At 37.0% G+C, this 11,087-nt stretch overlaps 1 pseudogene; it reads left to right on the top strand.

The window, feature by feature from the left end:
* The first annotated feature begins 9,935 nt into the window (after positions 1 to 9,935).
* LOC712555 (large ribosomal subunit protein eL32 pseudogene) lies at positions 9,936 to 10,392 on the top strand (annotated as a pseudogene).
* Positions 10,393 to 11,087: the final 695 nt, after the last annotated feature.

The raw sequence follows: 11,087 nt of genomic DNA, 5'->3' as shown, positions 1-11,087 counted from the left end.
GGCAAGAGAAAATGAGTAAGATACAAACGAAGAAACCCGTGATAAAACCATCAGATCTCGTGAGACTTATTCACTACCATGAGAACAGTATAGGGAAAACCACCCCCATGATTCAAATTATCTCCCGCCAGGTCTCTCCCACAACATGTGGAAATTACAGGAGTACAATTCAAGATGGGATTTGGGTGGGCACACAGGCAAACATATCAACTTGATTTGATCGAAGGATGCAAAGTGTTGTTCCTGGGTGTGTCTGTGAGGGTGTAGCCAAAGGAGATAAAAATTATTTTCATTGATTATTCTATTGAAACATATTGCTAATATAATGTCTACTATATTAAAATACACTATAAAATGTTCACTTAGCATGGCTTTTATGATGCTTTTAACTGTAAATTGAACTTTAGAGAAGTTTCTGAAGACATAAATCCTCAAAAATTACTAAAGTTATAACTGAATCATATGTATTAACTATTAACTACTAAAGACTTTGAATCAACCCAAATGTCCATCAGTGACAGACTGGAGTAAGAAAATGTGGCACATATACACCATGGAATACTATGCAGCCATAAAAAAGGATGAGTTTGTGTCCTTTGTAGGGACATGGATGCAGCTGGAAACCATCATTCTCAGCAAACTATCACAAGAACAGAAAACCAAACACCACATGTTCTCACTCATAGGTGGGAACTGAACAACGAGATCACTTGGACTCAGGAAGGGGAACATCACACACCGGGGCCTATCATGGGGAGGGGGGAGGGGGAAGGGATTGCAACACACAAACATGGCACAAGTATACATATGTAACAAACCTGCACGTTATGCACATGTACCCTAGAACTTAAAGTATAATAATAATAATAATTATTATTATAATAAAATTTTAAAACAAAATGATTTTCCACAATGGTCACTATTATATCATATATAGTTATTTGATCACTGAAAACCATCTGAAATAAACACAAAAGAGCTATTTGTGTAAACTATGTCATCTGAAGTTCAGCAGTGGTTGCAATAACACTTGAGCACAGAATTACTTCTCTGGATTAATTTTACAGAGGTCCTGGGTATTACCTGGTTTGTATTTTTTTTTCTTTTCTTTTATTATTTTTGCTTTCCTAGTGATTCCCTGAGGTATCTGTCATCTTTTCAAAATTTCTCCTTTGCTTAAAACATCTAGAATTATGTTTGGTTGCTTGAAAGTAAGAATTCTGATTGAAATAGCAATTAAAGATGTGTGATGGATATTTCATGTAATAAATATTGAGCTTATTTAACAAAGACGAACTACATTGTTTCATACTTTCATAAATGAGGGTGAAGTGGTAGTTAATACCTTGACACTGGAATTATACTTCCTGGGTTCAAGTTTTGTTTCACTACTTGCTGTATGTGAAGCATTTGTCAAGCTGCTGTTATGTCTTTGTGCACCTATTTCTTCCCCTGGAAAACAGTCATAAACTTAGCATCTATCTCATGTTAATTGCATTTATTAAAAGATATAACATGAATAATACTAATCATAGTGCCTGATATATGGTACTTTGTAAATATTATCTGTCCCCATTAATAAGAATTATAAAAAAGTAAGCATTGAACCTCCCTTCAGTACAGTTGTGGTCAGTTATTTCAAAGAAAGAAACTTTCAGAGTCCAGAGTGCTTACCATTACACCCCAGATTCATAAAGCAAGTCCTTAGAGACTTACAAAGAGACTTAGATTCCCATACAATAATAATGGGAGACTTCAACACCCCACTGTCAACGTTAGAGAGATCAATGAGACAGAAAGTTAACAAGGATATCCAGGACGTGAACTCAACTCTGCACAAAGTGGACCTAATAGACATCTACAGAACTCTCCTCCCCAAATCAACAGAATATACATTCTTCTCAGCACCACATTGCACTTATTCCAAAATTGACCACATAGATGGAAGTAAAGCACTCCTCAGCAAATGTAAAAGAACAGAAATTATAACAAACTATCTCTCAGACCACAGTGCAATCAAACTAGAACTCAGGACTAAGAAACTTAATCAAAATCGCTCAACTACATGGAAACTGAACAACCTGCTCCTGAATGACTACTGGGTACATAACGAAATGAAGGCAGAAATAAAGATGTTCTTTGAAACCAGTGAGAACAAAGATACAACATACCAGAATCTCTGGAACACATTTAAAGCAGTGTGTAGAGGGAAATTTATAGCACTAAATGCCCACAAGAGAAACCAGGAAAGATCTAAAATTGACACCCTAGCATCACAATTAAAAGAACTAAAGAAGCAAGAGCAAACACATTCAAAAGCTAGTAGAAGGCAAGAAATAACTAAGATCAGAGCAAAACTGAAGGAGATAGAGACAGAAAAAACTCTCTAAAAAATCAATGAATCCAGGAGCTGGTTTTTTGAAAAGATCAACAAAATTGATAGATCACTAGCAAGACTAAAAAGGAAGAAAAGAGAGAAGAATCAAATAGATAAATAGATGCAATAAAAAATAATAAAGGGGATATCAACACCGACCCCACAGAAATACAAACTACCATCAGAGAATACTATAAACACCTCTATGCAAATAAACTAGAGAAGCTAGAAGAAATGGATAATTTCCTGGACAGTTACACTCTCCCAAGACTAAACAAGGAAGAAGTTGAATCCCTGAATAGACCAATAGCAGGCTCTGAAATTGAGGCAATAATTAATAGTCTACCAACCAATAAAAGTACAGGACCAGACGGATTCACAGCTGAATTCTACCAGAGGTGCAAGGAGGAGCTGGTACCATTCCTTCTGAAACTATTCCAATCAATAGAAAAAGAGGGAATCCTCCCTAACTCATTTTATGAGGCCAACATCATCCTGATACCAAAGCCTGGCAGAGACACAACAAAAAAAGAGAAGTTTAGACCAATATCCCTGATGAACATCGATGCAAAAATCCTCAATAAAATACTGGCAAACCAAATCCAGCAGCACATCAAAAAGCTTACCCACCATGATCAAATGGGTTTCATCCCTGGGATGCAAGACTGGTTCAACATATGCAAATCAATAAACATAATCCAGCATATAAACAGAACCAAAGACAAAAACCACATGATTATCTCAATAGATGCAGAAAAGGTTTTCGACAAAATTCAACAGCCCTTCATGCTAAAAACTCTCAATAAATTCGGTATTGATGCAACGTATCTCAAAATCATAAGAGCTATTTATGACAAACCCACAGCCAATATTGTACTGAATGGGCAAAAACGGGAAGCTTTCCCTTTGAAAATTGGCACAAGACAGGGATGCCCTCTTTCACCACTCCTATTCAACATAGTATTGGAAGTTCTGGCTAGGGCAATCAGGCAAGAGAAAGAAATAAAGGGTATTCAGTTAGGAAAAGAAGAAGTCAAATTGTCCCTGTTTGCAGATGACAAGATTGTATATTTAGAAAACCCCATCATCTCAGCCCAAAATCTCCTTAAGCTGATAAGCAACTTCAGCAAAGTCTCAGGATACAAAATCAATGTGCAAAAATCACAAGCATACTTATACACCAGTAACAGGCAAACAGAGAGCCAAATCATGAATGAACTCCCATTCACAATTGCTTCAAAGAGAATAAAATACCTAGGAATCCAACTTACAAGGGATGTAAAGGACCTCTTCAAGGAGAACTACAAACCAGTGCTCAATGAAATAAAAGAGGACACAAACAAATGGAAGAATATACCATGCTCATGGATAGGAAGAATCAATATCGTGAAAATGGCCATACTGCCCAAGGTAATTTATAGATTCAATGCCATCCCCATTAAGCTACCAATGACTTTCTTCACAGAATTGGAAAAAACTACTTTGAAGTTCATATGGAACCAAAAAAGAGCCTGCATTGCCAAGAAAGCCCTAAGCCAAAAGAACAAAGCTGGAGGCATCATGCTACCTGACTTCAAACTATACTACAAGGCTACAGTAACCAAAACAGCATGGTACTGATACCAAAACAGAGATATAGACCAATGGAACAGAACAGAGTCTTCAGAAATAATACCACACATCTACAGTCATCTGATCTTTGACAAACCTGACAAAAACAAGAAATGGGGAAAGGATTCCCTATTTAATAAATGGTGCTGGGAAAATTGGCTAGCCATAAGTAGAAAGCTGAAACTGGATCCTTTCCTTACTCTTTATGTGAAAATTAATTCAAGATGGATTAAATGTTAGACCTAATACCATAAAACTCCTAGAAGAAAACCTAGGTAATACCATTCAGGACCTAGGCATGGGCAAGGACTTCATGTCTAAAACACCAAAAGCAATGGCAACAAAAGCCAAAATTGACAAACGGTATCTAATTAAACTAAAGAGCTTCTGCACAGCAAAAGAAACTACCATCAGATTGGGAGAAAATTTTTGCAATCTACTCATCTGACAAAGGGCTAATATCCGGAACCTACAAAAAACTCAATCAAATTTACAAGTAAAAAACAAACAACCGCATCAAAAAGTGGGCAAAGAATATGAAGACACACTTCTCAAAAGAAGACATCATACAGCCAACAGACACATGAAAAAATGCTCATCATCCCTCGTCATCAGAGAAATGCATATCAAAACCACAATGAGATACCATCTCACACCAGTTAGAATGGCAATCATTAAAAAGTCAGGAAACAACAGGTGCTGGAGAGGATATGGAGAAATAGGAACACTTTTACACTGTTGGTGGGACTGTAAACTACTTCAACCATTTTGGAAGACAGTGTGGGGATTCCTCAAGGATCTAGAACTAGAAATACCATTTGACCCAGCCATCCCATTACTGGGGATAGACCCAAAGGATTATAAATCATTCTGCTATAAAGACACATGCACACATATGTTTATTGCGGCACTATTCACAATAGCAAAGACTTGGAATCAACCCAAATGTCCATCAGTGACAGATTGGATTAAGAAAATGTGGCACATATACACCATGGAATACTATGCAGCCAGAAAAAAGGATGAATTTGTGTACTTTGTAGGGACATGGATGTAGCTGGAAACCATCATTCTCAGCAAACTATCACAAGAACAGAAAACCAAACACTGTATGTTCTCACTCATAGGTGGGAATTGAACAATGAGATCACCTGGACACAGGAAGGGGAACATCACACACTAGGGCCTATTGTGGGGAGGGGACAGGGCGTAGGGATAGCATTAGGAGATATACCTAATGTAAATGACGAGTTAATGGGTACAGCACACCAACATGGCACATGTATACATATGTAACAAATCCGCACGTTGTGCACATGTACCCTATATCTTAAAGTATAATAATGAAAAATAAAATAAAATAAAATAAAAATACTGGCAAACTGAATCCAGCAGCAATCAAAAACCTTCTCCACCACGATCAATTCAGCTTCATTTCTGGGATGCAAGGCTGGTTCAACATACGCAAATTAATAAACACAATCCATCACATAAACAGAACCAATGACAAAAACCACATGAGTATGTCAATAGATGCAGAAAAGGCCTTCAATAAAATTCAACAACCCTTCATGCTAAAAACAGTCAATAAACTAGGTGTTGATGGAATGCATCTCAAAATAATAAGAACTATTTCTGACAAACCCACAGCCAATATCATACTGAATGGGCAAAATCTGGAAGCATTCCCTTTTAAAACTTTCAAAAGATAAGGATGCTCTCTCTCACCACTTTTATTCAACATAGTATTGGATGTTCCGGCCAGGGCAATCAGGCAAGAGAAAGAAATAAAGGGAATTCATATACGAAGAGAGGAAGTCAAATTTTCTCTGTTTGCAGGTGACATGATTGTGTATTTACAAAACCCCATCATCTCAGCCCAAAATCTCCTTAAGCTGATAAGCAACTTCAGCAAATCTCAGGATACAAAATTAATGTGCAAAAATCACAAGCATTCCTATATACCAAGAATAGACAAACAGAGAGCCAAATCATGAGTGAAGTCTCAATCACAACTGCAACAAAGAGAATAAAATGCCTAAGAATACAACTTATAAGGGATGTAAAGGACCTCTTCAAGGACAACTACAAACCACTGCTCAAGGAAATAAGAGAGGACACAAACAAATGGAAAAATATTCCATACTCATGGATAGGAAGAATCAACATTGTGAAAATGGCCATACTGCCCTAAGTAATTTATAGATTCAATGCTATCCCCATCAAGCTACCATTGACTTTCTTCACAGAATTAGAAAAATCTACTTTAAATTTCATATGGAGCCAAGAAAAGAGCCTGTATAGACAAGACAGTTCTAAGCAAAAAGAGTGAAGCTGGAGGAATCATGCTAACTGACTTTAAACTATACTACAAGGCTACAGTAATTAAAACAGCATGATACTGATACCAAAACAGATATATAGACCAATAGAACAGTACAGAGGCCTCAGAAATAACACTACACATCTACAACCATCTGATCTTTGACAAACCTGACAAAAACAAGCAATGGGGAAAGGATGCCATATTGAATAAATGGTATTGGGAAAACTGGCTAGCCATAACCAGAAAACTGAAACTGAACTCCTCCCTATGCCTTATGCAAAAATTAACTCAAGGTGAATTAAAGACTTAAACGTAAGACCTAAAACCATAAAAACCCTGGAAGAAAACCTAGGCAACACCACTCAGCACATAGGCATGAGTAAAGACTTCATGACTAAAACACCAAAAGCAATGGCAACAAAAGCAAAAATTGACAAATGGGATCTAATTAAACTAAAGAGCTTCTGCACAGCAAAATAAACTAGCATCAGAGTGAACAGGCAATCTACAGAATGGGAGAAAATTTTTGCATCTGACAAAGGGCTAATATCAAGAATCTACAAAGAACTTAAACAAATTTACAAGAAAAAAAAGCAAACAGTCCCACCAAAAAGTGGGCAAAGAATATGAACAGACACTTCTCAAAAGATGACATGTATGCAGTCAGCAGACACATGAAAAAGTGCTCATCATCACTGATCATCAGAGAAATGCAAATCAAAACCACAATGAGATACCATCTCACACCAGTTACTGTGGTGATCATCAAAAAGTCAAGAAACAACAGATGCTGGAGAGGATGTGGAGAAATAGGAATGCTTTTACACTGTTGGTGGGAGTGTAAATTAGTTTAAGCATTGTGGAAGACAGTGTGGAGATTCCTCAAGGATCTAGAACTAGAAATACCCTTTCACCCAGCGATCCCATTACTGAGTATATACTCAAGGATTAGAAATCATACTACTATAAAGACACACGTACACATATGTTTATTGCAGCACTATTCACAATAGCAAAGACTTGGAACCAACCCAAATGTCCATCAATGATAGACTGGACTAGAAAATGAGACACATATACACCATGGAATACTATGAAGCCATAAAAAGGATGAGTTCATGTCCTTTGTAGGGACATGGATGAAGCTGGAAACCATCATTCTCAGTAAACTATCACAAGGATAGAAATCCAAACACCGCATGTTCTCACTCATAAGTGGGAACTGAACAATGAGAACACTTGGACAAAGGGTGGGGAACATCACACACTGGGGCCAGTTGGAGGGTGGGGGGCTAGGGGAGGGATAGCATTAGGAGAAATACCTAACATAAATGATGAGTTGATGGGTGCAGCAAACCAACATGGCACATGTATACCTATGTAACAAACCTGCACGTTGTGCACATGTACCCTAGAACTTAAGGTATAATAATTAAAAAAAATGAATCCTACAATGTACAGAATAGCACTCTACTCCCAGCTGCAGCAACAAAGAAGTGTCTAGTCCAAATGTTTACAGTGCTCTGGCTGAGAAACCTAAGTCTAAATGAATGGAAGAAATAGATGAATTTTTTTTTCAAAAAAAAGCAAGTCTGTCCTATATGCTGTTCAGAAGAAATTCACTTTAAATATAACACAGAATATATATAAATATAACACAGAATAAAAACTATAAGAATGGAAAAAAGTATACAAAGCAAACTAAATCATAAGAAACCTCGAGTGCTTGTACTAGTATCAGACAGTTTTCCATTTCTGGCATGGTTAAGTAACATCCAGACAGACCTGATACTCCTGAAGATAACATCTATAAATATTAAGGGGGGCGGAAAACTAAAGGCATTAAAGCATGAAAAAAAAATGAGTATATAATGTGGTAAAGTTGAAAATTTGATAAAAGAAATGAGAATCACTTCTATAAACTGTATAAAATTAATCAGGGAAGACGGGAGATAGATAAACAAAAATAAACCAAGCTTGCAGCACTTTCAGCATTGATTATTAAGTCAGATTGCTCTCTGACCTGCTGCCTCATAGTTGTTTGTTGTCTGCAGTTTCCTCATCCAGATGACTTCATTCTCCTTGCCCTGAACGTAAACAACTCTGATTTTCCATCCCGTCACCCTCCATCCCCTTAAAAATTCTTCCCCAGAACCCCTCAGGGAGATGGATTTCAGCGTCTTCTCCCATATCCTTGCTTGACACTCTATGATCAATAAATCCTATCTCTGCTGCATTCCTGCTATCTGAGTGTAATGGTTCTGTTACTAAACAGTGGACATACAAACCTGTTGGTCTTATAACAAAATGGTGTAGGTTAATTTTATCATGGTTATTGATTTTTGGACTTACAGATTTGGCCCTCAAATAAGATATGAATATGGGAATTGATTACGGATTATAAGTGAAGCAATGGAAGTAGAAGGGATGGCCCAGGAAAAGAACAGAGTAAGAAGAGAAGGAAACCTACCAAAAACCCCTGAGGAGCCCCTACATTATCCTTAACTTCTGGTGTAGGGAGAGTAGCATGGAGAGAAAACAACAGAAGTAGTGGTCAGGGGAAGAGAGGCAGAAACAAAAGAGTCACAGAACAAATCAGTTCAAAATGCACTATGATGTATTAAGAGGGCACGTTCAACTGCATTAAAGGCCACTTATGGAGTTTGAAAAATCCTTGTCAATATAAATAATGTTTAAAATGCATTTTAATATTTATAAGCCTATTATAAAATGTATATAGGCTTATCATTAAAAAGTTAGAATAACAGTTAGAGAAAAGTCCTTATATATGTATATATTGTCCAATCAGTTTACATAAAGATTCTTTGCAGTCTCAAGGTGCCATTTCTTCCAGTTCAATACAGGTAGCATTTGTTCATTCTTTTATATTGTCAAATGTGCCATTCCTAGTTAATTCTATATTTTCCACCTCAAGAAAATTGAAGCAATGCTGCTATTACTCACAATACTATGACCCTTTGGAACATGTTTTGAGGAAATTATACAGATCTTGCCTCCACAATTCCTTAGTAGCATTTATTTAATACTAACTTCAGCATTACTCATGACAGCGCATTATATCCATCCATCCATATCCATTATATCCGTTGCCCACAGATGCTGGCTTCTCTTCACCCTCCAAGATTCTTACCCTTCTCAGTTGATGGTGAACTCAAATGCAATTCTTGATCAGAATATGCAGGAAAATGTGAACAATAATTCATTTTCTGGACATGCTAAATTTACTTTTCACTTGACCACATATACTCTTTAGTCCATAATCACTGCATTCCCAAAGTCTTTGAATGTTGATCACAGTCTCTCTAAAGATTCATACAATAGCATGCTCACCGGTATCTTCCATAACAGTCGACAATAAAACAAATGTCTGAAAAGACATTTTCATTTGTTCTTGGATTCAAAATAGAAAACTTGTGAATTTCATGGCAATAGGCCGTGTTGCAATGTACCATGTTAGGATAAACTCATTAATATAAAATACTCGAGTGGTAAGGCTAAAATTTGAATTACAAAACAGAATATTTATTTTATATGTAAGATTACGTATGTCAGGAGGTTCTATTCATAAACAGTGGATCCAACACATAAAATGAGATATAATTTCCTCGGCGCTGCCTACGGAGGTGGCAGCCATCTCCTCCTCGGCATCATGGCCGCCCTCAGACCCCTTGTGAAGCCCAAGATCGTCAAAAAGAGAACCAAGAAGTTCATCCAGCACCAGTCAGACCGATATGTCAAAATTAAGCATAACTGGTGGAAACCCAGAGGTGTTGACAACAGGGTTGGTAGAAGACTCAAGGGCCAGATCTTGATGCCCAACATTGGTTATGGGAGCAACAAAAAAACAAAGCACATGCTGCCCATTGGCTTCCGGGAGTTCCTCGTCCACAACGTCAAGGAGCTGGAAGTGCTGCTGATGTGCAATAAATCTTACTGTGCCAAGATTGCTCACAATGTTTCCTCCAAGAACCGCAAAGCCTTCGTGGAAAGAGCTGCCCAACTGGCCATCAGAGTCGCCAATCCCAATGCCAGGCTGCGCAGTGAAGAAAATGAGTAGACAGCTCGTGTGCACGTTTTCTGTTTAAATAAATGTAAAAACTGCCCAAAAAAGACATATAAAATCATTAATTATGTTTATTCAGAAAAATGTAGTTTTACTACTTTTATTTCCACAAAATCATTGTTACTGAAATCCTGATTTTTACATGCTAAATATTCTGTTGACATTAATGCCAAATTAGATAAGCTCTTCTTGAATCATTTTAGTCTTAAGGTAGAATTTTTTTCTTGACTTAAATTTAGAAAACTTCATTCCGCTGAAGTAGTAGTAACTAGAATTGTCACTAAAATCTTAAACCAATTACTGTAATTTGGAAATAAATGAACTTTACATATCATATCTAAATATTGCAATGATGTTGCATACAACAATGGCAGATTATCTTAATTTTATCAAAGTCCACCAATTAAATTGTAATTATTTTCATTCCTTAATTCATTTCTTAAGTTTTTCTGCATTCAGAATTTTCAAGTTTGTACAGAAAACTGAAAATAGCAGTGTGTTGCTAATTTATTCCAAATTTGGAATGGGAAAGGTTTGCATCCTAAAAGAGCACCTGGAGCGGAAGGGAGAGTCCTATAGGTGAAACAGTTTGCTGAAAGGCTGTGTGCTCAACGGGGTGGAGTCCTGCTTTGAAACGAGCCTGCTGCTCTGCACACATTCTTCCAAGATGGCCCTGGAGGTTCCTTCAA

Source organism: Macaca mulatta, chromosome 14 (genome assembly GCF_049350105.2).
Source record: "Macaca mulatta isolate MMU2019108-1 chromosome 14, T2T-MMU8v2.0, whole genome shotgun sequence".
Lineage (NCBI taxonomy): Eukaryota > Metazoa > Chordata > Mammalia > Primates > Cercopithecidae > Macaca > Macaca mulatta.
This window is presented reverse-complemented; position numbering and strand designations above follow the sequence as displayed.